The sequence below is a fragment of the Euprymna scolopes genome, chromosome 2 (genome assembly GCF_053919585.1).
Source record: "Euprymna scolopes isolate OS-2025 chromosome 2, ASM5391958v1, whole genome shotgun sequence".
NCBI classification, from domain to species: Eukaryota; Metazoa; Mollusca; class Cephalopoda; order Sepiida; family Sepiolidae; genus Euprymna; species Euprymna scolopes.
Window position 1 is genome coordinate 130,281,028 of NC_136483.1, and position 23,171 is coordinate 130,304,198.

The following is a 23,171-nucleotide window of genomic DNA, read 5'->3' on the forward strand; positions in this document are numbered from 1 at the left end:
AAAAATGGAGTTTACTTTCAAATGAATGTAATAAGTAAAATATTTAAAATATTTACATCTATTTAGGATTCCTTTAAGTTATTGCATTTTTATACGTGTGCATACGTATAAATTATATTTTTATGCTTATTTTATTTTTACACAATATTAAAACAATAGATATTTTCTTTAAAACAGCACTCCCACTAACCTTAGGCACGAGCCGCCACTGCGCAATAATCAACACAATACCGATATAAGAAATAAAATATTTTTTTAGAGAAATATCTATACCTTCTTTTCATTCTTTGAACTCTCGAGTATATATCTGACACAGTAAGACATAGTTAATCGATCGAAAATCACATCAGTCTATATAAAAACATATAAGATATTAACGGATATGTACTGGAGAGTCAAAACAATGAAAAGAATATGCTGTTGTCACAGCCTTAGTAATAACCAAGCACATTTCAAGTAAAAACATATTTTTATCACCTTTTATTTTATTACTTTTTATTACTTTTTATTCGTCCTAAGCAAAGCGTATTAACTCTTGAACGTAAGGGCCATATTCTAAAAAGTCCGCATTCGCTACCCGCTGTTAGAAGAATATTCTATAGTGGCTCTCTGCTTCTCCAATTCCTGTAATGATTTTCAACTGACCATCAGTTTGACGAAAACCAACATTATGAGGTAGGACACTGACTACTTTAATTACCATCAACAATTACCAATTTAAAGCCGTGAAAGTGTTTACGTACCTAAGGTCAATTGTAACAGACAGTCTTGACATGAAAACAAAGCTTGGCCGATGCATAGGACGTGCAACCTCTACCATTCGCCAAACTTGTCCCAAAGGCGGGGAAGAACAGGAAATTAACAATCAATACCAAAATAGCTATATAAAGAACTTGCGATCTGAGAACGCTGTTGTACGGCAGCGAGTCCTGGACGATGTATGCTTATCAAGAAAAGCCAACCTTTCACACGCGCAACCTGATGAGGATCCTGGGTATAAAATGGTTGGACTTCATCATAAACACCGAGGTCATTGAGTGTGAAAATGTGTCCAGCATGTGCCGTCTCTTGCGTCACCGTCGACTTCTGCTGGCTTGGACATATCCACTGAATGCAGAACGGCAGAACCCCAAAAGATCTCCTCTACTAAAAACTGATAACCGACAAGAGAAAAAAGAGTCGTCCTCTTCTTCGATTTAAAGACTCAAGTAAAAGAGTTATGAAAGAGGTCGACCCAGACCTTGGAAGCTGGGAAGTGTTTGCTGCTAAGCGGCTTGTGGAAGCATCAGATTGCCAGTGGTCTTAAATATAATGTAAATAGATATCCTGCTGTTCAATTCTATGCATAGTGTCCTTATAGGTATAGCGCTTAGTTCAATCTAATGTGAACAGGCATCTCACTGCTCAACTTCCTGCAGAGGAGGTGGTCAGTATCCTGTCCCATAATATTGATTTTCGTTAAACTGATGGTCAGTTGAAAATCATCACAGGAATTGGAGTAGCAGACAGCCACTATAGAATATTCTGCTAACAACAGGTAGTGAATGAGGACGTTGCGAACTTTTTAGAATATGGCCCTTACGTTCAAGAGTTAATACGCCTTGCTTAGGATGAATAAAAATAAATAAATTTAGGGGGGGGGTGAATCTTGCCAACTACCCCCCCCCTCTTAAAAAAATCGAAAGGAACCTCTCTCAACCATACGGGCAATAATTTGTTTTCGTGTTTCCAATGAGGGATATGTATATATATATATATATATATATATATATATATATATATATATATATATATATATATATATATATACAATAAATAAAATAGTAATTTTACTGTAGGTTTTTGTTATTTTATATTAATTGTATTTCTATTTTTTCCAGTTTGTCTGTTTTGAAATTCGTCTGCATTTGTTACTTTGCTCGGCTTCTCCGGTGACTGCCAATCGAACCCGAATTGTAATTGACGAAAAATCCCGATGATCTGGGTCAAATTATGCAAGAGTACAAAAAAAAACATATATGAAGTTTTTCATTGTACAGGTCTGCCGATAAAAAGGGCGCTTCTTCATTATTGTAGTGAAATCGGCCAGCCAAAAAGTTGATATTTAATTTAAAAAAAAACAAAAACAAACATGATAACTCCTTACACTTTTTGTCAGTTACAACAATAACTAATGTTATCTACCTAATTGTCATGTCACAATTATTTCGATCTTCAATGATTACACGAAAAAACGATTTCGGCTATGTTTGTTTGGTTACGTGACATGTAACGTAAACAGAAGGGAAATATCTAAAATTTCTAATTTCTTCGAAAACTATTTCATTTAATCATTAATTTCTCCCTCATCGTTTTTCCTACGTTTTTGCTATGTGATATGGCATTCACTATTAGTTTTTGCTATGTGACATGGCATTCACTATTAGTTTTTGCTATGTGACATGGCATTCACTATTAGTTTTTGCTATGTGATATGGCATTCACTATTAGTTTTTGCCATATGATATGGCATTCACAATTAGTTTTTGCTATGTGATATGGCATTCACTATTAGTTTTTGCTATGTGACATGGCATTCACTATTAGTTTTTGCTATGTGACATGGCATTCACTATTAGTTTTTGCTATGTGATATGGATTTCACAATTAGTTTTTGCTATGTGACATGGCATTCACTATTAGTTTTTGCCACATATGGAATTCACAATTAGTTTTTGCTATGTGATATAGCATTCACTATTAGTTTTTGCTATGTGATATAGCATTCACTATTAGTTTTTGCTATGTGATATGGCATTCACTATTAGTTTTTGCTATGTGATATGGCATTCACAATTAGTTTTTGCTATGTGATATGGCATTCACTATTAGTTTTTTCCATATCATATGGCATTCACTATTAGTTTTTGCTATGTGATATGGATATTTACTATTAGGTTTTGCTATGTGACATGGCATTCACTATTAGTTTTTGCTATGTGATATAGCATTCACTATTAGTTTTTGCTATGTGATATGGCATTCACAATTAGTTTTTGCTATGTGATATGGCATTCACTATTAGTTTTTGCTATGTGACATGGCATTCACTATTAGTTTTTGCTATATGATATGGCATTCACAATTAGTTTTTGCTATGTGATATGGCATTCACTATTAGTTTTTGCTATATGATATGGCATTCACAATTAGTTTTTGCTATGTGATATGGCATTCACTATTAGTTTTTGCTATATGATATGGCATTCACTATTAGTTTTTGCCATATGATATGGCATTCACTATTAGTTTTTGCTATGTGATATGGCATTCACAATTAGTTTTTGCTATATGATAATGCATTCACAATTAGTTTTTGCTATATGATATGGCATTCACAATTAGTTTTTGCCATATGATATGGCATTCACAATTAGTTTTTGCTATGTGATATGGCATTCACTATTAGTTTTTGCTATGTGATATGGCATTCACTATTAGTTTTTGCTATGTGATATGGCATTCACTATTAGTTTTTGCCATATGATATGGCATTCACTATTAGTTTTTGCTATGTGATATGGCATTCACTATTAGTTTTTGCCATATGATATGGCATTCACAATTAGTTTTTGCTATGTGATATGGCATTCACTATTAGTTTTTGCTATGTGATATGGCATTCACTATTAGTTTTTTCCATATGATATGGCATTCACAATTAGTTTTTTCAATGTGATATGGCATTCACTATTAGTTTTTGCCATATGATATGGCATTCACTATTAGTTTTTGCCATATGATATGGCATTCACAATTAGTTTTTTCAATGTGATATGGCATTCACTATTAGTTTTTGCCATATGATATGGCATTCACTATTAGTTTTTGCTATATGATATGGCATTCACTATTAGTTTTTGCTATGTGATATGGCATTCCCTATTAGTTTTTTCCATATGATATGGCATTCACAATTAGTTTTTGCTATGTGATATGGCATTCACTATTAGTTTTTGCCATATGATATGGCATTCACTATTAGTTTTTGCTATGTGATATGGATTTCACAATTAGTTTTTGCTATATACTATGGCATTCACAATTAGTTTTTGCCATATGATATGGCATTCACTATTAGTTTTTGGCATATGATATGGCATTCACAATAAGTTTTTGCTATGTGATATGGCATTCACAATTAGTTTTTGCTATGTGATATGGCATTCACTATTAGTTTTTGCCATATGATATGGCATTCACAATTAGTTTTTGCTATGTGATATGGCATTCACAATTAGTTTTTGCTATGTGATATGGCATTCACTATTAGTTTTTGCCATATGATATGGTATTCACAATTAGTTTTTGCTATGTGATATGGCATTCACAATTAGTTTTTGCTATGTGATATGGCATTCACTATTAGTTTTTGCCATATGATATGGCATTCACTATTAGTTTTTGCCATATGATATGGCATTCACAATTAGTTTTTGCTATGTGATATAGCATTCACTATTAGTTTTTGCCATATGATATGGCATTCACTATTAGTTTTTGCTATGTAATATGGCATTCACTATTAGTTTTTTCCATATGATATGGCATTCACAATTAGTTTTTGCTATGTGATATGGATATTTACTATTAGTTTTTGCTATGTGACATGGCATTCACTATTAGTTTTTGCTATGTGACATGGCATTCACTATTAGTTTTTGCTATGTGATATGGCATTCACTATTAGTTTTTGCCATATGATATGGCATTCACTATTAGTTTTTGCTATGTGATATGGATTTCACAATTAGTTTTTGCTATATACTATGGCATTCACAATTAGTTTTTGCCATATGATATGGCATTCACTATTAGTTTTTGGCATATGATATGGCATTCACAATAAGTTTTTGCTATGTGATATGGCATTCACAATTAGTTTTTGCTATGTGATATGGCATTCACTATTAGTTTTTGCCATATGATATGGCATTCACAATTAGTTTTTGCTATGTGATATGGCATTCACAATTAGTTTTTGCTATGTGATATGGCATTCACTATTAGTTTTTGCCATATGATATGGTATTCACAATTAGTTTTTGCTATGTGATATGGCATTCACAATTAGTTTTTGCTATGTGATATGGCATTCACTATTAGTTTTTGCCATATGATATGGCATTCACTATTAGTTTTTGCCATATGATATGGCATTCACAATTAGTTTTTGCTATGTGATATAGCATTCCCTATTAGTTTTTGCCATATGATATGGCATTCACTATTAGTTTTTGCTATGTAATATGGCATTCACTATTAGTTTTTTCCATATGATATGGCATTCACAATTAGTTTTTGCTATGTGATATGGATATTTACTATTAGTTTTTGCTATGTGACATGGCATTCACTATTAGTTTTTGCTATGTGACATGGCATTCACTATTAGTTTTTGCTATGTGATATGGCATTCACTATTAGTTTTTGCTATGTGATATGGCATTCACTAGATACTATTGATTTTACTTGACAATCAATATTCTGATGACCGAATTAGTAACAATAAATAAAAAGCACCAAAATGTTTACGAATATTCTCATTAATTATATTTGAAAGCAATATATTATATTTTCTTGGAATAAAAATAACAATAGTTTACCAAATTATTTCCTTTTTTTGAAAACTTATCCTACAACATTTTTATATTCTTTTCTTTTTTTTTTATTCAGAATTATCCTTGGTCTCCCACTTACTTTGTTGGTTTATACTTCAAACAGTTTTTTTTTTCTTTTTCAATTTTTCCATCGGTTTATCTCTGATAAAACGCTATACTTACATACAAAAAGAAATCGGCTAATTTTTTTTTACTTTTCGAGATTTTCCATTGCGTATTCATATACATGTCTATGGTAAAATTAAACCCTCATGTTTTCCTTTCTGTCAACCATGAGGAAAACAGGGAATGAACGTTCATTGTATGATTTAAACGGATATACCATTTTAATTTAAGATATTGCGCTTCACAATTCGCTTGCCGTTTGATATAACCATTAACACGGTTCAGGGACAATTTTTACATTTGTTTGACCTACATCATGTGGTCTTCTCACATGGACAAGAATATGTTGCATGTTCTACTGTCAAAAAATCGGACATTCTCTACATCCGCACAGAAAAAGGGACACCTCAAAATATTTTGTATCCAAAAATATTGAGAACATAAACATAAAACACAAATATTTTGTCTTTTTTGTTTGTGTGTTCCATTTAAAAAAACTGAGCCACAGCAACGCGTGGCCGGGTACAGCGAGTATATATATATATATATATATATATATATATATATATATATATATATATATATATATATATATATATATATTGTAAACAAATTCAAAGTTTTTGATCATTGGACCTTACTCATATATCATGTCACACACGGATATAAAATCATTTGGAATGAGGAGGTTGTCTTCTAAGAGTTCAGACGTATCTCATCCATCCCAGGCAATACCCCTGATTCCTAGAGGAAGGGGTAAGTTTAAGTGCAATATAAACGAGAGATTAGCGTAAATAGACATCGTTTTTTTTTTAGCTTTAATCCTGAGTCTTTAAAGTGGGGTGCTCGTAATTCACCATATTCCACGGCAAGCAACACTGTTGTTAATGAAATATGCCTGTAGTTAGTTGGACCTTTCAGTTTTTTTTTTTGTTTTGTTTTTTACACATCCAGCTCTGAAGCTACAGCGGTTTTAGGTATTACCTATGCAATCTGTTAGTTTCGCCACACCACCAAAAGTGAACCTCGGAAATATTGTTTCCATTCAATGATACCCTGGACTAGAAGAATTGTTGGCGCTAGCCTTATCTGACAAATCTGAAAAGCTTTTTGGAACAGCCTTCCTGCAGAATTTATTGCAGCTGCCCTCTTAGAACTGTTTGCGGCAGCAAAGTATTACGGCCCGACGAAATCGAATCTGAACGTCTATTTACAGTGGTCCCTCTTAGAATCTGGAACAGGAGACTATTTGTGGCATCCCTCTGACAGGCCATAACTCGAACTTAATACGGAACAATGTTTTCCCTCCAAACCTTATGTTGAAATCCCATATTTTGATAGTTAGAGTCCCTGGCTTTATTCGAGCCTGGAACTTCCACATGCTTGCACGGATTTAATCGGATTGAGAGATCAGGATCTGAGTCGGACATGAAAGTTCTGTCTGGGATATAAGGTGGGCTGCCTATCTTTCTAAAAGGTGCTAGTAAAAGAATATCCAAGCAAGATAGAAGAAAATGTCCAAAAGAGGTGTGTGAGAGAAAGTGATAGAGAAGTGGAGAGAGAAAAAGAATTTTCCAGAGGCCTGATTTTTCGGATTACCACCAAAGAAATTACATAGAAGATTGAAATGAATAAAAGTTAGAACAGATACTACACTTTTGATCGTAGCACGAGAACTGATTTATTTATTCCAAAAATTTTACCAAAAATTTCAACAGTAATGACTTTCTTAAAAAAAAATAATATGTGGCACAAGGTTAAAATTGGAACTCAGGTGGGATGAGTCTCTATTCTCCAAGCTAGTTTCAGTCACCAAAATCCCACATTCACTCTATGGACAGCCCTACGTAACATTATTCCTGATTGGGAGGACGTTTTTCTTTTTTACGAAAAAGATATATGTACAAAATCTATCGGTTGTGGTGAGGGTGGGAAGCTAAAAACAAGCTCAAATTATACAAAATATAGCCAAATAAAATAAATGTGTTGGTAATAGGATCTTTCCTAGTATATTTTCAATTATGAGCTGCTCACTGTTTTCCAGTCTGTTTCAAGAGCCGAAAACAATCAAGTTAGTACCTAGGTGGGAAAGAAGGGGTTTACAAAGAAACTGGTTTGGGACCATAAGCATGAGTAGTGTCTTCCTAGATAGGTACCATATTTTAGGTCGGAATAAAGACAAAATAACTACTAGGAGTTGGCGTCTTTGAGGATCTTTAATACTGAAAAAAGAAAGCACACAACGAAAGAAGTGGAACCCATTTGTACCACTAGCTAAGAGACTTTGGGGACTATGATGGGGTTTGATAAAATTCATAGGCCAGTGTGTACCATGCCTATACATGGAACACATACTCAAACTTGATTTGTCCAAGTACTTATAAATTAGGCTGTGTATCCACCTCCTTTTAAACAGTGAAATCTCCTATCATACCTACTTTTGACTTTAAACTGATGTTTAAAGTGCGAAATTAGATCGTAATCAGAAGGCGATTCACCCACATTCTCTATATTTAAACGTGAGTTCCACGCTGCAAATCTAGCTACGGCTAAGATCATGAGAAACGCCATGAAAGCATCACATTTTATGTTATATAGAGAGGTAGTGACTGCTCGAGAACAATGTTAGCACGAAGGTCGAGAAGTGTCTACTCGAGGTAAGATTACATGTGATACAAAAATAATATTTTTGAAAAAAAAAATGGAGTCATGTTGTTTAATGGAAGATATAGTATTTAAAAATATATAAAACTACAAATTTATTCGCCTTTCGTCTAAAAAGGGAATTGTCGTTAGCGGCATCTGAAATTAACAATTTTACATTGCAATTTTAAAAAATTATGCTTAGAACTCTTTCAATTATTCACATTTGTTAATGAGTTTCTTTTCTGCACATACATCATATTATGCGATGATGATAGCACCAACTTTTAATGTATGCAAATGCATATAAGATCGAGATTGATTTATTCCCGCTTAAAACATTGTTGAAACAAATTATACAGAGTCTATTTTTACAGTAAAAATATATTTTAACACAAGTCTTAAGATACGCCCATTCAGTCTACAAATTTAGGTATGAAAATGTTGTTTCAAGATTAAACGTGACAGACTAACAAACATTCTATTTCTGGATGAAATGTGACAAACCAACATGCCTTATAAAGATCTAATGTGACACACTTACTAAACTGTTATTTTAAGATTAAACATGACAGACCGACTAAAATTCTATTTGAAGCTTAAGCGTACCAGACTGGCCACCGGCGAACAGATCCTTTTACATAGTTAAACGTAATCTAAAATAATATGCGTAGGTTTAATTAACGCTTTTAGTGATGCAAAGGTGATCACATACTTAAGCGTGGCGGATGGCCGACGGACAAAACCTCTCACAAAAATATGATGACGCATCTAAAAACTGAGTGGATTTCAATAATAAAATACAGGACGTCAAATCGGTTACCTTATTCTCAGGCTAGGATTAACGCGATTACATAGGCTAATCAGAAAAAGCAGTATAATAAATAAGAAATTTAATCGAGATGATAATGAGGTGTGGGTCAGGTGTGTGTGGTCAGATACCCCATTTTGGAATTCGACTGCCATTGCCATGAAAATGTCACAGTTGAAACAAAAATAAAGATATAAACATTTTATTGTTCATATTTTGAGTATGTGCTTTGAGGAATGTGTTTAGAAACAATTTTTGCAATTACATCACCGATCGATAACACGATGTATTTCTCTGTTTCTCGTAATACAATCATTCCGTTACTGAATGAGGTATTCGATTGAGGAATGTATTAATAAAATCAATTGCAGAATTATATTACCGATCACTGGAGGGTTGGGGAAACACAAAGCGAAACTTGTGATTGAAGTGAGCGGACGCTCTGCTATCTGCTCCCTTTGAAAAGTGACAACTACCGACCGAATGTCGATATTCTACTACAATAAATTGTAACATATGAAAAAATATTTCGTGATTCCATTCTTTATTTTTGCAGCAACGCCTTTCGCATTTTGGGATCAGTAAATAAGGGGGCATTAGGCTTATATATTTTTGTCATCAGTTAGATAAAGAAAAATCCTTCTAGACTGGAGCATTTTTATTTCTCAATCAAGTATCTTTTTAGGTGAGTTGCATTTTTTACGCATTAAAAATATGATACACTTCACTTTACCTTCACGGGGAGATAAATGCATATGAATTAAACTCTATTTTAATCAAAGTTCCATTAAGGATCTCCAATCTAAGTGAATAAAATTTTGTCGGGCAGAAGGAAGTTTCAGTAGTACTTTCGTAGTTTTATTTTGTTTCTCGTTACACTGGCTTTAACCTAAATTATTATTCGCGAGTTCATTAACGTTTCGTTTTGGTTTAAAACACTTCCTCGTTATGATTACTTTAAAGAAAAGTAAATTAAACGACACAAGCGCGTTACTTGGAAAAACCTGGTATGTATGTGACGTAAAAATTTTTTGTTTCCGCTTTTGAGTGTGACATGGCTCTTATAATTGAATATGTGTGTGTGTGTGTGTGTGTGTGTGTGTGTGTGTGTGTGTGTGTGTGTGTGTGTGTGTGTGTGTGTGTGTGTGTGTGATAAGTTTAAAGATAAGGAGTAAAGGTACATAGGAACTTTATTACATAAAAAAAATGAGGGGGGATGTCTTTAGACCATGGCATTTTAAAGCTAAATGCTTCTCATCCGAAGATGGGAAAAAAGTCGGTGTTATAAGGGTAAAAAGACAATACTGACTTCAAATACATATAGATTAGAAATGGAAAAATTAGAAAAAAAACAATTGAAATATGGAAAATTCTAACTTTTCAACTTGTATTCCTTGTCGAATAATAAATTGTCGTAAATTCTAAGTTGAGAGTTTAAATTCAATTTTTATAGCAATGCTATATTTCGTATATTGAGCTTTTTCATCTGGTTATGATTGTTCTATGAATATTACTATTAATGCTTATACTTTACAGAATTATTCAATTTGTAAACTTTAAATATTTTTAATTTTATATATATATATATTTAATTTTACACACACACACACACACATATATATTTAATTTTACCCACACATACACACACACATTATATATATATATATATATATATATATATATATATATATATATATATATATATATATATATATATATATATATATATAGTTTGTTTACAAAGTTTACAAAGTGTACTTTTCTTTCTAGTAGTGATCCCGTATCATAAATCCTTATGGTTCCTCGAAGTGTTTATCATCTCGGATGCGGCTTGTTTACAGGTAGTCGTGTAAAGTTGAACGACGGAAGGCATTTTTCGAATTCTTCTCCATGAACATGGACACCAGATGACTTTCCATCACGGAACCAACATGACCATTATAGCTGAATGTTCTAACAGCGTTATTAAGACAGCAGCTACTGTCTTACCATTGTGACATTCAGTTTTCTGTCATCCCAACTTTCAATCCTCATCACTATCGCCCTTGCCTATATTCCAACACCGCACTGATAATGCATCCGAACCTCTCACAGCTACCCGTTTCCATAGATACAGTATCTAATAACATCGCCATCAATCTCTTCATCTTCAGTTTGTGTGGGGGTGGGGGTAGTGCTGATTCATCTCACAAGAACAGAACCATTATTTAGATGCGCATATTCAATCTGCGCGTTTAACAATGAAAATGGATTTCACAACAGAAACGATAATTTTAATTTCAACTAAAAAATGACAGACCGACAAGTTATTCGAAATATAGATATAACAGATTAACTGATGTTGTATCTATTATTTAGATTAATCGAACTAATGTTCTCATTTTGAATGTTATTTGCACAACGTTTCGGTCGATGTAACCTCCGACTTTCTGCAGGTGTATAAGAAGGCCGGAGGTTACATCAACCGAAACGTTATGCAAATAGCATTAAAGATGATGATATTAGTTTGATTAATCCAGATAATAGAAACAATCATCCCTCATCAAAAAAAATCAGAATCTTAACTAATTTATATTTTTAAGAGTGACAGATCAACAAAGATATTTCAAACGTAAACGCCACAGACCAATGAAATGTATTTAAAATTTAAGTTTGGCAGACAAACGAAGATGCTATTTTGAACGTGAGCATAACAGATCAACGAAAATTTAAATCTTAAGCGTGACAGACCGAATAATATACTATATTTACGCGTACACATGACAGATCAATGAAAATGCTTCTTTAATATTAAGCAGAATTAACCAATGGAAATACGCTTCTAAACTTAAGCATGAAAATGCTGTTTCAAACTGAAGCATAACAGAACAAGAAAATGCTATTTTAAACTAAAGCATGACCAATCAACAAACAGAAAGAGATTTTTGTTCGAATAAAAGAAATCTATATTAGGGATCGGACATCAAACGATCAATCTGCGCGTTTGACGATGAAAATGTTTTGTTTGTTTTTTTTTAACTGAGGCATGAGAAACATACTTGTAGACGGACAAAGCGTTTCGTTGGAATGCGAGGACGGATCTAATGCATTCAGATCTTCTAAATTACAATTAGGATAACGAGGACAGCCGAGATTATTAAAAAAAAAAAAAAAAAAAAAGCTACAAATCCAGGAAGCGAGGCTTAGTATTTTGTTCATCCATAAATTGGCTAGTGCAAAAATAATGTCCTTTTTTGACGTTCAACTTTATGTAAAAAAAAAGCATTACTTTTGAATCAACCTAATACATATTTCTTGTTTTAGATGTGTCCACGCTTGTCTATTGTTTCTAATTCGACGCGATATTACAGATAGATAGGGTTACATAAATTAAAGTCGGGATAAAAAGGGACTCGCAAAATGGCAAAGAAAACAAAGAAAAGAAAAAGGGAAACGAAAGTATCAAAAAATGAATTCCAATTAAGGAATAATATATATATATATATAGAAAGTACTGTTGGGTTGGTTTGGGTTGGGCTTGAGTTTTGTTTCATTTTGGCTTAATTTGGTTTTGGCTTACTTTATTTTCGGTCATTTTCGGTTTATTTTGAATCCATTTAATGCTGAATTCAGTAACTTAGGTAAAAGTTTTCTTATGTTTCAAGTTCTTAATATCTTGAAATATATATAGATTAGAAAACACGTTAAGACGTCAGATATCACGATGTGGGACTTTTATTTTCTTTTTCAAATAAATGAATTATATTTTCTAATATTTTTTTTTTTTTTAATCTCCATGAGACTTCCTCAAGGTGATACAGACAAGTTTAATTTTCATTGTCAAGGTCTTTCGACGTTAGCGAAAATTGCAGTTTTCTTCCGGTATTGTTGGCGTGTACTAATACTCAGATCAATTTTAGTACAGTAGAAGCATCGGTATAATGAGAAATTTGAAAATCTGTTAATCTTAATATTTATAGATTAGTTTGATCTGTAAGCATTTCGTAAATAACAAGTTTACAAACTAGATATGCTAGACCCTAACAAGTACTATGACTCAAGGTCACATTGAAGAAAAAGAAAACTTCTCGCCCTCGCCCAACAAACCTTCCAAGTTGAGGCCTCACGACTGAATGTGATTCGGAGTGGTCAGAGTTTGCGTAGTTGATAGGGTTGGGAAGTTGTGTAGGGAGAAATATGAATAATAATAATAATAATAATAATAAAAAAGGCAAAAGTTATTTATCTCCTTCCCAGGATGTGAAGATGTGACACAAGGGTCGAAAAGTATGATTGAAGAGCCAGAACCATAGCGGAAGAGCACTCTGGCCTATAAAAATGCTTGTATAGCCCTATTGGCATTCCGCGGTTGTGGTCGAATATTCAGCGAAACTGTAGTAAAGTGTCCAGCCACATTTAGTGTGCGTAGAATCAGATGTCAAGATAAGCTAATAAAAACTCATTGAAGAGCGTTGTTTTTCCTCTTTATATTATGAGAAATGCGCTACTTCGTCAGAGTGAAGTAAGTTTGAAGTAAATAATAATAAAAAAAAATAAACACGAAGACCGTATGGCAGCCAGTCGTACGGTAGCCAATTACGAAATCAATTCGTTAAAATGAGAAATTGAAAACTTAAACAGATTATTTGTTTCTTTTCATTAAAATTTAAATATTTTTCTACCTGATAGCAAATATGCATAACATTAGTATTTGATTCTGTATTTAGTAAGTACTAGCGGGGAAACCTGAAATTCCCGGAATTGAATGAGGATCAACGAATGTTTCACCCGCTCATGTTTTATTGTCATTGAAAACGGAGAAATTGCCCATTTTTCAATCAATTGATTGTCTGCTTTCGTGGTGCATCGGGAGGAAGTTACATATGACTTCTTGCTGTTACCTAGTCCACATTACATTGTAGTTTACACTGCACCGTAAAGAAGCTACTGCTGATTTTATATTATTTTTGCTTTAATAAGTTTAAAATGCAAAGTCAAGTATCATGGTTCAATTGTGCAAAAGTATTCATTTCGAGCGCGCCCGTATCATAACAAAGAGCTTCTACTTATTTTATATGCTGGCCATCTTTGTTTGTGCGATAATAAAACTTCTCAAATGCACTTGTGATTTTAGGTTGTATACGTCAAAATTGCCTGTTCTTTTATTGGATTTTTTCGTTTATCGAAGACGTTCTGATATAAAACCTATCTAAGAATACTGCCAGGCAAATAAAGTGTGAAATTTAAAAAAAAAAATTATCGGCCTAGCCGTTTAGGAGCTGATAGTGAATGAAATAGCACACACACACACACACACACACACACACACACAGATAACGTTCCTTTTATATATTAGTAGATTGTTTATTATTATTATTGTCCCACAAGGAGCTTTCACACAGGTCATAAAGAATCTCTCCTTGAAAACAACCCGCGGTGTTCCCTAGAAACTGAGTGACAATAAATCTCCCTAGATTTCTAGTACTCTCCACCTCTTTCGATAACATTTGCAAATTAATTTGCATTATCGCAACAGCCGCTTACCATTGATTTCTCGCTAGCACGGGTATTGGTCTCCACGGAAGTTTAAGTGGCAATAAGCTTCCCCAAGATACCAGTTCTCTTGGTATTTGTCCAGCGAAGGTCTAGTCAGCGATCTCCCCCTCAGTCTTTCCATCCTCCTTAAGCCTTCTCGGCTATTTGGCATCATTCTTTGGGGGGGTGCAGTGACTGGGTAATGGGAGAACTTATATATATATATATATATACAGCTTCATTGTTTTTGGTTCCATGTAGCCTTCGTGTTTTGTCTCTGCAGCAGCTCAGCTGGCACACGCATGTGGCTCATGTATTAGTTTCCATATTCAAGAGTCTTCCTTAATATTTCAACTGTTTTAATTATTGTTATTCGTTGTATCTTTCCAGCAATTCCTCTGATTTCAATTTCTCCTGTTCCTTCTCCAACGTTTTTCGGATGCGTTCCTAATGCTCATAGGTATTATCTGATTTTTTTCATCATCCATATCCCTTTCAGCTCTTTGGCGAGCTCTGTGCATTTGCTCCGTTTCTCCTTTTCTTTGATATTTATCCTGTGGTCAGCTGGGAAAGCAAACTCTACGATGTGGCAGGATTTTTCTTTCTTGTTGTTGTTGCTTTGTTTTTTTTTTTTAAATATTACGATGATTATTAATAATTATTTTTTTAAATATTAAGGAAAACATTTGAATGCGGAGAGCAACAGACGTTAGCCGTACATATAGAAACTGTTACAGAAGTAAAATACAAAGAAACACCATATCGACCCAATAAAACTGAAAGCGCATAATGTTGTGGGTTATGAATAGCCAATGTAACAATTTGATTTAAGCAAGGAGGCCAGATTTAATCTTCTTAGAAACAAGGGAAACAGGGCAATTATCAAGCAGTACATAATATGGCAGTACTAGCTGATGTGAATGTGGGGGGAGGGTGTAAGAGAGAAGGCCGAAAAGTACTAAAACTTGAAAAGGGAGATAAAAAGATTGTGGAAGTTAAAGAAAGTCGAAGCTGTACCTGTTGTGATGGGAGCCGTATAATTTTAAGTTAACCCTCCCTCGTATACCCCCAAAAAGTTAACTGGTTCGACAGGTTTTTAGGATGGGGGGGGGGGTAATTTACAATTATACAGTTTCAATTTTCTTGATTCCATGTGGCGCTGTTTTTGTGGTTCACTTCTGTAACAGATTCTATATGTCCGGCTAGCGTCTACTACTCATGTATATTAGTCTCAGCATTTAAGTATTTCCTTAACATTTAAAATAATAATTAATAATAGTTATGGTGTAGTGGTGGTTATGGTGGTGGTGGTAGTAATAAGTTGTTGTTGTTGTTGTTGTTGTTGTTGTTGTTGTTCCTCTTCTCCTTCGTCTTCTTCAGGGATTTGAACTTTCTTGGAGGACTCGTATTCACATAAGCTTTATTTTTGCGATATCGCAATACAAACCTTTAATCATTTTCATCAGCCATTTCACGCATTGTTGCAATAGAAGAAGCAATAGAAGATTTTAACGATAATTTTGAAGCAAAGTACAAGTTTGATAATGTTGATCGTGGCATCAGAAGACTGCAATAATCAACTCGCTTTGCTCACATGAAAGAGAGCACTCCGAATGAGGATGTAAAATGCAAAGTTGCAACAAGAAATTCAATCCAACTGTGATTTTACATCAAACCCCTGTTGCGCCATATGCTTTTCAAAACACTTGTGGGCTAATGAGTGCAGATCTAATACTTTGAAAATGAAAACGCAATCGTTTTAATGAACTGATTCGTGATACCTACATTGTCTCAAAATATGTTTTCAGAGAAATAGACGCGTCCTTGACTCTATAATATGTATACATGTATAAATATGTATTCATTCCGTCACATAAAAGTCTGCCAGACGAATAAAGGAAGAGAACATAAATTGGTTTCCATAACATTTTATTTCTTTTTGTTTTTACCCTTTTTTTCATGAAAACAGACGCGTTCTGTACCGATTTATACGTTTTCTCTTTATTTTTAAAACTTTCTAGTTTGAGACGTTTTCTTGCTTTCTTATTTCTTTGTGTGAGCGACGCCTTTTCTTTTTCAATTTTTTATTTTTTGCTTACGATAGTTTAGTCCTTTTCTGCTAAAAAAAAACATTAGAAAGCAAGTCAGACAACCCCTCCCAACTGAAATAAATTTGAAAAGAAATCCTTCACTGTAAATAAAAAATAAAAATTAGATGTTTTTTTATTTAGGTTTTCGGAAATGATAATATTTTTTTATATAAAAAAAAAAAATTATGAACTTAATTTAATCAATTTATATGAATATTAGTGCAAATACTAACAAAGCATAATATTTTTTCGCCATTCTTGAGAGAGGCTGTTGGCTACTAAGATAATAGTATCTTCCAACGAAAAATCAAGCAGGGAATATCGTAGCACATGAACTACTGGTATTAGTCACGACAATCTGATAAATCTCAATTTTTTTAATAATCCCATTCAAAGATGGCGTAAGAAAACCGAAAAATAAAGGTCTTCGTGCCTTTTCTGAACTTACATAAAAAAAACTGTTGGATATTCCTGACTAAAACTTGGTGGACAAGTCAAGCATATACTGGAGTTTGCTTAATATAGCTGAATTGCAGAAAGAATTGTTAATTTTATTCTGTGGGTGGCATTTGTACTACTTCAATATTTAAGCTACAAATACAACTTTAAATCCCCTGATTGTCAAAGATTCATTGTTTTAGTATCTGGATTTAATCTCTCCAGACATTAACCATTTTGGATTTAGTTTTTTTGTATGCTACAATTTGGTTTTACAAATTTGAGAGGTTAATTAATTTACAAATGCAGAAAAAAAATAAAATCAGTTTTCACCGGAAAACATTAAAGGTTTGTTATTGCTGTTTTTGTTTTTGTTGTTGTTGTTTTTATTTTCGAAGATGCTACAATAGAAAAAATTCTTTGCGTAAATAAAAAAAGAAATTATTGAATAACAATTAACATCCCGTGTATAATTTCAGTTTCCGCAAAGCAACTAAGGCAAGCGTCATATGTCATGGCCGAGTCACCTCATGGTATTAATGACGGGTTTGTAATTTAGAAAATGTTAGCCTCAGTTTTGATGTATGAAATAAATTTTGAAAGTTGTAAATAAAAAAGGGAAAATTAATATTCAATTTGCAAGTGTTTGTTTTGCCCTGCAAGTTGAGAAGACATTCTCTTTGCCGAAAGTTTAGGAAACTATTTTCATCCATTCCGCTTAAGAGACGGGTTAGGGTTCTTGTTAAATTAAAGAAACAAAAAAGAGATTCGGAATCGTAAACTTCGTTTCTGTGTGTAACGATTGATTTATGAAGAAAAGAACAAACAACGCTGCCAAAACAATCCTTTTCGAGTTGCAAACTCCTCGTGTTTTATGCGCAGTACACATCAAACAGGTTGCAAACATGCACAATAATGCGTTTTTAGTTAGGTGCATTTTTACAATGGTAGAGGACAGGCCGGTAATGGAGGTAATATTTGGCTTGGGATTTAATCACCTCAAATTTGATTTCTAAAATTGAAATTTTTATCGTCTCTTTAAACGGAAATTCATGCTGAGAAGTAAAAATGTTTAAAATTCTAGAAAAAATTAATGTCCATTCCAGATACGAGATCACTTTGTCAGTGTGTGTTTATGTCCAATGATAAAACACCATTATTTACAGGTAGACAGGTGGTGTTGTCTACTCTAAATGAAAAGTCTTTCTTTCTTTCTTTTTCTTTCTCTCTCCTTCTCTTTCTCACACACACACACACACACACACACACACACACACACACACACACACACACACACGCATTGATAGCCAAATTGAATATTGAAATGCTCATATCTTTAGTTTTAGTAGATGAAACTACATGAAAATTTGCAGGCTTTTTTAAGATTATAATACTCTTCTATGGTTAAAGTTTTTTGACAATTAGTTAAAGGACCTATAGTTTCAAACCTTTAAAATATGCCCAAATTTGTCTACGTTGGTATATATAGTGTCCCGGCAAGCAAGTTTTGTTTCTTTGGAATGAATTTTGCCCAGGGTTTTTTGGCTTGCGGTGTCTTCCTGTGGCCTTGCCAGGCCACTAATATATATATATATATATATTAGTATATATATATATATATATATATATATATATATATATATATATAAAACACAGTAGTGTTTGAATATATAGTTAAGTGCCAGTTTTAGTCATTTAGAACTGCTTTAAATCTTCACCGCTCACTCATTTTTCGACCAAATTTCAAGCAATTATTGCAGTTTATAGATCATCTTTTTTTCAATTTTCGTTCGGTAAAACCAAAGTTATGATGAATTTTCTTGTGTTCAAAATCGTAAAAATAGCGTGAGCAACGCTTTTTTATGACTGGTTTTCGTAGCAACCACGTGGTTTCAGTGACTACTGTTGCTACTAATTCGAAAAGAGAAGTAACAAGTGAGACAGAGAGAATGAAAGCATGAAAGGGAGATAATTAAGGGAATTTTATTGAAAGCAGACGAGTGCTGTATATTGTTATTACATACGTGTTTATGGGGCAAAAAAAAATAAGACTCAAATTAGACAAAGAACAAGTGAATTTATTGGAAGTCTGGTAACATCATGTATTACAATAGAAAAAAGAGAGCATGAAAAGTAATATGGTTAAGCTTAAACATGGAAAAGTAAAGCACTAGTTATCAAAACTGGAAAAGAAAAAGACAAGATATTCTAATAAAAAATAAAATAGATTTATAGCTTAAAATATTGCAGCATTAAGAATTGATTACATAATGTTATAAATTGAATTTTAAAAAAAAATGCTTAATGCTGCAATTTTTAAGTTATAAATTTATTATATTTTTTACTAGACTATCTTGTCCTTTTCTTCTCCAGTTTTAACAACTAGTCCTTTACTTTTCCATGTTTAAGCTTAACCATATTACTTTTCATGCTCGCATATCTATAATATAAAGCTGAATGTGTGTGTGTGTGTGTGTGTGTGTGTGTGTGTGTGTGTGTGTGTGTGTGTGTGTGTGTGTGTGTGTGTCTAGTCACAAATAGGCTCCTATATAGTTGACTATTTTAAAAAACTGATTACATATAATGATAGAAGATGTATCGAGACACAGGAATGGGTATGTTTGATCTGGCAGAACGGTGGTTCATTAAGACTGTGGGGTCTGCATTCGTGCCTGGTCCACAAAGTATGGAAATAAAAAATTTAAAATTAAAAAAAAAACGTTTACAAGTGCTTTTAATATAGATGTACATAAGAATACTTTGATAAGTATGTTTTAACTAAATAGGGATGGTATAATAAAATTGTGGGGTCTGCGTTCGCGCATGGCCTCCATAGAATGGAAATAGGCACAAACTTTAATAAAGACTTTTCATATCTATCTGTGTAAGTATACTTTGATAATTATGTTTCAGTTCGAAGAAATATAGTAAAATAAAATTATGGGGTGTTCGTTCGCGCCTGACCTCCATAGAATGGAAATATGTCACAAAGTTTAACAAGGTTTTTTAATATAGATCCACACAATATTGTAATAAATGTTTCCGTATGAACAGGTATGGTATAACAAATTATGGGGTTTATCTATTTTTACTTTCATCATATTTTGCTTTTGTTTTGATACCCCCAAATTCGAAGCTATCTCTTTACAACCCTTCCTTTTCATAACCTATCATCTATATATATATAAAAGCGAAAATGTATGTATGTACGCTTTTCCTCGATGTCCACAAAAGGCTTCTTTCAGAGAAGCGCTCGCTCGGTTCACAACTTCTTAAAACTTTTTATATCGTCTATAAATTAACGGAGCTCGCCTGTCTATTTAATTTTATTGACTTTCAAACGTTAATTATTCGACATTTCCCCCGCATCGGCACGCGTTACATTCGGTTTTCGGTATAAGCAAAAAGCAAAACCCGCCCTCCGGGGGCCCGGGCGACAAGATCAAAGTGTAGTATCTTTTTTTTTTTTTTTCCTTGGCCTTTTGGTCAAGATCAAAGTGTAGTATCTATTCTCTGATACATACACAGCGCTAGGCAGTGCTGTTCTGGCGACACATTCTCGTGCCCGGAACACCTGACAAGCTTGTTGGGTAGCGTTCTGTCCGCACCCCCACTTGGTCTGTCTTTCTCTGCTCTCCTCCCTCACGGGGGGATCCGAGCTGATAATTTACGACCTTCCCGCGAGGGAGGATCGGAAACACTCTCTCTTCCCTCCACTAACTTCCCACTCCCTCTCTCAGTTCTATCTCCCCTTTTGGCGCCACTTCTTTTTGGCGCCAAAGTCGGCTCCCCACTTTGGACGCCGACTCCACGTCACTCATTTTGGTGAATTTTAATACAGGGAAGAGAGAGCTTTTTTCAAAAATGGACACCCCCAGCCCGGGGACCACCAATACAGATACCCCCAGCCAGGGGGCTACCACAAGAAAAACTGCTCCCCAAGAAGATGACTCCCCAACAGGGGGAGCAAAAAGCAACGGGGCATACCGCCCGGACACTAAACCGAAGGACGCCCCCCAGAAGGAAGAAAACTCACCAGCAGCTCCGCAAGAGGGCGACTCTCCACAAAGGGGAGAAAAAATAATGTTGGACGGGGCATCCCGCTCTGATAATGTAAGAAAAAAATGTAAGGAAAAATTCAAGATGGCGCCCGACTCTCTCTTTAACACGGTAAGATATCCTCAACACGGCACAAGAAGCAACAGCCACACGATTCCCCAGCCAACTCAATCGTCACTCCCCCACGTCTTTCCCCTCACCCGCTTTTATCGTCGTTCTAGGCCGGCTAAATTTGCATATTCCGAGAATTCGTGTGACTTTGCGAGACATCATACTTTACAAAAGACGGCGGTCGCTATCTTGATCCTCTTTTCTATTTTTGGTCGGTAACGCTGAGCTGGTCTCGAGGTAAGTCTTTTTCCCCTCATCCGTCTCTCCCACGTACCCACACAACACGCAAACACGCGGGCGCTTATCTCCTGGATGCACGTTACAGATAATCAAGAGGCAGTAGCTCCAAAGGACGATAAGGAAGACAGTGCTCCCCAGGAGAGCTACTGCCCCAAAAGGGGAGCAAATCAAGAAAACGAGGGGTCATACAGCCTAGACCTCTCCAAAACAAAAGGGGCAAAAGCTCCCAAGGACAATAAAGGGGACAATGCTCCCCAGGAGGCCGACTCCCCAAAAAGGGAGGCATTTCCTGGAAGAAGCATAGAGCAAGGAGAGTCGGTCCCAAAGGAAAGCGGAAAGGGAAATGCCCCTCAAAATAGCAACCCTTCCGCAAAGGAACAGCAAAAACAGTCCAACCTCATCAAAGATCCAACACCAACAAGAGGGTCGGCATGGGGGAAGACTGTAGAGAAGCAACTGTCCCCTCAAGAGTATAGAGACTTGTACTTGACCAAGTACAGACAATACATAGAGGGGGCAGAAATTAAACCAGTGCCAGGCGCTTGGGAGGCAATCGAAGACAGAGTCCTCTCCCTCATCATCTCGGATATGCCGGAAAACCGCCTCCTAGGGATGAAAAAGGAAGACATGGCAGGGCTCCTACACAAGCTAAACATCCCAGTACTATACCTGTACCAGAGGAGCTACGCCATGTGAGACATCCTCCTACCCACCAAGGAAGATGTGGAGAGACTCTCCCTACAGGAAATTAAGTATGGGAGAATAAAACTAAAGCCCGAATACCAGGGCAGGACAAGGACCCGGGTGCAGGTATTCAATGTACCTATGCAAATATCAGCAGAAATCCTGGGATCCTTCTTCACACAGTTCGGCGAGGTGGAAAAAATAACCCCAGTGCGGTCGAAAACCGGCATGCACTTGGGCAGCTACACTGTGGCCATGAGGCTAAAGAAAGAAGGCTTCCAGGCGATACCAGCACAGCTGACATTTAAGGAGGCAACTATGACGGTAGTGGTGGAGGGGCATCGTCTGCACTGCTGGTTCTGCCAAAAGCATGGTCACATGGCCAAGAGCTGCCCTCAAAGGTCAACTCCTACTCAAGTGACACTAAAGGCGGTCCCAACCTCTGAGACAGCACCAGTGTCCAAACAGGCTGTCACAACTCCTGCAACCGGAGCACCAACACCAGCACCGAGGAAACACAAAACCACGCAGTAGGCCAAGGGGGAGGAATGGATCATGGTAATGAGGCGGAAACAGAAGCCCACAATCCCATCTGCCACCGTCCCACCACCAACCCAACAACCGAGGCAGCAACAACAACAGCAGCCTCCACAACAGCCGCAGCAGCAGCCACGGCAGCAGACAGCAGCAGCAGCAGCCAAACCAGCCATTGAACCAACCGCAGCAACAACATTAGCTGCCACGGCCAATTCCACAACCAATGCCACAAAAACAGTGGCAACAACAAAAACTGCAGCAGCCAAAGCAGCAGCAGCA

General features: G+C 35.2%; 1 long non-coding RNA gene across 1 annotated transcript in view; it reads left to right on the forward strand.

Annotated features, from left to right (window-relative positions):
* The first annotated feature begins 8,193 nt into the window (after nucleotides 1–8,193).
* Nucleotides 8,194–23,171, forward strand: part of LOC145296087 (uncharacterized) — a 103,455-nt gene continuing 88,477 nt past the window's right edge. Inside the window, exon 1 of the long non-coding RNA XR_013869959.1 lies at nucleotides 8,194–8,422. This is a non-coding gene — a long non-coding RNA (uncharacterized LOC145296087). The remainder of the gene's footprint in view (nucleotides 8,423–23,171) is intronic.